The sequence below is a fragment of the Chaetodon trifascialis genome, chromosome 23 (genome assembly GCF_039877785.1).
Source record: "Chaetodon trifascialis isolate fChaTrf1 chromosome 23, fChaTrf1.hap1, whole genome shotgun sequence".
Lineage (NCBI taxonomy): Eukaryota > Metazoa > Chordata > Actinopteri > Chaetodontiformes > Chaetodontidae > Chaetodon > Chaetodon trifascialis.
Window position 1 is genome coordinate 4,842,721 of NC_092078.1, and position 4,931 is coordinate 4,847,651.

General features: G+C 41.1%; 1 long non-coding RNA gene across 1 annotated transcript; it reads left to right on the forward strand.

The window, feature by feature from the left end:
• The first annotated feature begins 401 nt into the window (after positions 1-401).
• On the forward strand, positions 402-1,032 carry LOC139351836 (uncharacterized). Its single transcript, XR_011603591.1, has 3 exons — positions 402-485; positions 561-686; positions 959-1,032. It is a non-coding gene; the product is annotated as an uncharacterized lncRNA (long non-coding RNA).
• The last annotated feature ends 3,899 nt before the right edge of the window (positions 1,033-4,931 follow it).

Sequence of the window (4,931 nt, forward strand, 5' to 3'; positions counted from 1 at the left end):
ATACTGCTGTATCCATTGTTCTTCCTCTTGTTCTCGTCCACCATCACAGCGACCTCAAATATAAGAACCACCACCAACCCTGAATCAACCAGCGGTTATCTCACTGCAGGGATTACCTCATCTGAGCAGCCTTCAACTGCAGAGGTTTACCAAACAAAACTCATGTCCAGTGAGCTTGATTACTTTTTTGTTTATTTGGTGGTGGTAATTTCAGGCCTTGCAAATTCTGTATTTACATTTTCAGGATGAAACCAGCCAGGTTACATAGTTTATCCAGTATATAGGAGACATATATCAAATTAGTTCCATGAACAATTTTCCCCAAGCCTAAACTCCCAATAACTCATACATGTCCACCACCGCAGTGACCCCCACAAGCAGAACCCCCACTGAGATGAAATCAACCACTGGTCCTGCCAATACAGAGATGACCTCATCTGAGTGGCCTTCAACTCCACATGTGGACCAATCAAGTCCCGTTACTGGTGAGTAAAATTCTTTATACTTTTATCAGTGGTGGGTCTGTTACATCATGTGAATGTCAAGTCTCTGTTTTACAGCTGAAACTTCAAACCAGCCAACTCTGTCTGCCACCACAATGACCACCATTGAGAGTGGTCCAACCAGTACAGAGGTTTCATCTCAGCAGTATTCAACTCCAACTGTGGATCCAAGAATTGTTCCAGGTGAGGGAAATTATGATTAAATAGGGAACATCAAAAAATGCTCACATCCATCCACTGATGTGACTTTTCCTTCCATGTGTCTGATGGTGATATTGAGAGTTATTGCATTAACGCTGTGATTCCGGTGTCTTGCAAAGGTTGTCAAACGTAAACCCACTTCCAGGCTCCAAACAGCCCATCACAAACCTTCTTGGGATGCCACTCTTCATAGTTAAAGTGTATGTATGTGTGTTTTCAAAGTCAGTGCAGTTAACGTTGTTTGTTCTGAGCAGCACACGTGATTGGCCTGCGAGTGAAATTCACCTCTGAGACAGAGCTCAGTGAAGACGACGTCAAAGAGCTGGTGTTAGTGCAGGTGAGATATGTGTCCAAAACACTAAATGTCCAATTTCATACTTTATTCAAAATTTTAATATTTTGTGAGCAAAGGTATAAAGATGACCTCTCTCTTAAAGGTCCAGTGTGCAGGATTTTGTGGCATTTGTCACTAAAAGGCACTAAAATTGCTAAATGAAATTGTTTGTCAGCTTCACAATCTACTGATAGAAATGGGACTTCCTACGAGCATCAAGGTGGGCTTGAAGACATCACTGAAATGATGATAGGAGACAGGGGGTACATGAGGGACCATTGAAGAGATGAAGAAGGGAGAGGCTGAAGTCCTGAAAAGGATGTTGAACTTGAACTTTTGTATTTTTCTACTTTGGCAACGAAGAAGTTAATTCAAGACAGCATTGCTCCCTGTCCAACAACAGACTGATGGAATATCGGAGGAAATTGAATTGATGAAAACTCGTCGTCATTTCAGCGGGAAAAACTGACGTTTGTTACCTCTGTCGACACGAGAAGCCTGATTGTGTCTGCATCTGTCGGGACCCTTTGTTTAAAAAGCAAAGGCTAAATCTACTGTCAACATTTTCTGCTTAGTGTCCTCTTCCTCGTTGGAAAGAAATTTTAAACAGTGTCTGATTAAACAACAATAATAAAGATTTTAATGAAAGTGTACAGTTGAGTGCGACGTGTCATGACGTGACATAGTTGTATTGCTTTATGTGCAAATGTTTATTTTCTATGTTTGGCAGCCAGATGAAACTTGACGTTGGGAAAATATTAGGTTAAAGTTAAAGGTAAATGTGTGAGTCTTAACCTCACTGTAGCATCACAGCACTCATTTACTTATCGCCCCCAAATTAATTAGGTTCATACGATGGCGATGAAGGTATTTTCAATTTCCCCATGTGCACATTTGCTTTTTCTGAGGTTTCAGCCAGTTTCACCTTTTGATTTAAGGACTTGAAAATTGCTCTGCTGGTTATTAACCTCCATAAAACACAATTTTTTTTTTTATCGTGCTAAGTTAGTATAAGCAACAGGTTTTACTGTTGCTGCTCTTCATGTCTTCTGTGTCTTTATCCTCTGCGCTCAACATTTCAGTGTTTGCCTTGTATTTTTGTATTTAAGTACAAAACAGTTCCAGTTAAAACATTTTAGAAATAGTTCAAAATTTTACAAAACCACCTCTTTGCTTTCTTGGAGAGAATTAGAAAAGACGATCGATGCAGTGCTCACACCTGTACAGTAAATATGCACTGTAGCTGTAGCCAGCAGCCGGTTAGCTTAGCTTAGCATAGTGAGTAGAAACAGGTGGAAACAGTCAGTAATTACATCTGCCATTAACTAAACATGTTATAACTCCATTGTCTAATCTTTGCAAAAAGACTTGACATTTATGGCTCATGTGCAGGACCACCAATGACTTGCAGAACATGACGACTGTGTTTACCTCTCAGAGTCTGTGTAAGTTTAATGGTTAATAAAGACGTCACATTAGACACACAGGCAGCCCTGCCCCCCGTGGAAGTGATGAAAACAAGGACAGACGCTTGGGTGACGAGGGTGGCAGAGACAGGTGTGAGGTGCTGCTGGTATAAATCCAAGTTCAGAAACAGAGAGACACATCTGGACGTCTTCAACTCACCTCTTCTCAGGATTCAGACCACACAGGTAAGACAAAACCTCAGACTTATCTCTGTACTTTCATTTGCATTTGTTCCATTTGAGATGTGGGGACTGGAGGGTCAGCCTAGGCATCTACTGCTGCGTCATCCAAGAAGGACAACGTTTCATGTCATTTCATTCAAACCTTTATTTAAATTCGAGGAACCACTGCCCTCATTTACCATGTTGTCAGTTACAGACAAAAGATTTAGATTTTTTACAAACTGAAGCAGCGAGGTTTGTGATCATGGTTTTAATGGTTGGTTCATGGTTGGTTTTTGGTGTGCGTTGTATAAGAAAAGACTGACTTTCCAAATTCAGACCATGCATCCGAAGGAAACCTGAAGCATAAGCCAGTTTATTGAGCGAGTTTGAGAGGGTCCAAAGTTCCAGTCAGTATAATTCATATGTAGGGCAGTACCTTTCCACCAAGGAGTTTACAAGTCAACATGGGAAGATACACTGGTGAGTATCATTGTTAACACCAGTAATAAATCTTAGGTTCAGAATGACAAAGCCCAGGGCATTGAGGGTGGAAGGAGTACCATTTATACAACTGACTGTCCATAGTCCACAACTGATGAACAATCCTCTTTCTATCAACACAGAGAAGCTGGTTCTGATTCTGTAAAAGAGGAACCCAGATTAAATCAAGTCTTCTTTCTCTCCTTCAACAGGTTGACAAAAGTATTCAGACCACCACATCATGGAGAACCACATAGACTTTCTCCTGTCAAGGGGTTTTGATGGACACCCTTTGTTGACAGAACGTTTTCTCCTGAGCTACTCCCTGCTGGGGCTCATCAGCTTCAGCTTGGTCTTCTGTTTCCAGAGCAGCAGGCTCAGAGTTGTTAAAGAAAGGATCTTCTTGTCCTGCTTTCGCTACTATGAAAAAAACGTGTACGACATCCTTTGTGCTCTGATCTTCACCGATGCTGTGATTGTAATCACAGCAGTCGTCATGGAAATCATGCTCCTTACTTCCACCTGCAACTCTGGACTCACTTGTGTCATTTTCTTCGTGATTTGGTTCCTTTTGAGATACTTAGGAATTGTTTTACATCTCCTAGCGGCCCTGTGGTCCATCATGTTCCTGAGCCCCCCACAACTGGGTAACAAACTGCGCCATGCGTCCACAGTGCTGATTATGTTGGTTGTAGTGTTTCTCCCTCTTCTTATGGTGCTTGGTATGATTCCGATATTCGTGATCTCAGCTTTAATCATTGTATTAGCTTTGGCCATCATTGTAAAATTTACAACGACAAGAACGATGCCCTTTGCTGCTCTTTGGAAGAAACTGACTGTTCTTGTCGCCACACTCACATTCTTTATTACCTTCATGCCTACTTTTGTTGTTCAGTGCAAAATGATACGTTCAGGCGGCCTTGCAGCTCCAGATGAGAGCTATATCAGTTCATACTTGTACATTCTACTTTGCACCAACCTAAATGTTTTTTTGGATGCACTCCTGTGTTCACTTATCCTGAAGCTGCCTACTACAGAGGACCAACAACAACGACAACTACAATTACAGCAACAACTACAACTACAACTGCAACAACAACAACTACAACTACAACAACAACAACAGCAACTGCAACAACTACAACCGTCACAACTACCACAACAACTACCACAACAACAACAACTACAACTACAGCTACAAGTACAACAACTACAACAACAACTACAAATACAACAACAACAACTACAACAACTACAACAGGGTTTAGAACCCCCAAGCTATGATAGTGCTGTAAGTGTAAAACTCTAATCTGAAATATTTGTGTGTAACGACATGAAAATTGTCATGATTTTACATCACAATTGCAAATGATGGATTCTTGTCTTCAAGGACAAAACAACGTGTAACTGTGAATCATAGCCTCACTTTCATTATTGTTAAATTTATTTGAATATTTTATTTGGTTGTGGTCCCTTCAGTTGAACATTTGCTTCACCCTGAACAGCATGTATCCAATCATCAGCTAAACTACTGCAAGTAGGCACAAGGAGCCAGTCAAGCTTTGGGTTTCCTCTTCAGGCTGTATTAAGACCTACACTCTGTATAGAAAGAGAATCACCACCTCGTGTTGGTGGAGGGGTTTTTTGTGTCTCTGAGGGCAGTAACTCCTGGTAGAGTCTGCAAAGGCGAACGCGTCCAAAGGAATAGAGTCACAACATACATTTCTTGGTTTCATGAGAAAATCACAAACTCCTGATAGTGTATCCACAGTGTAGTTTCCC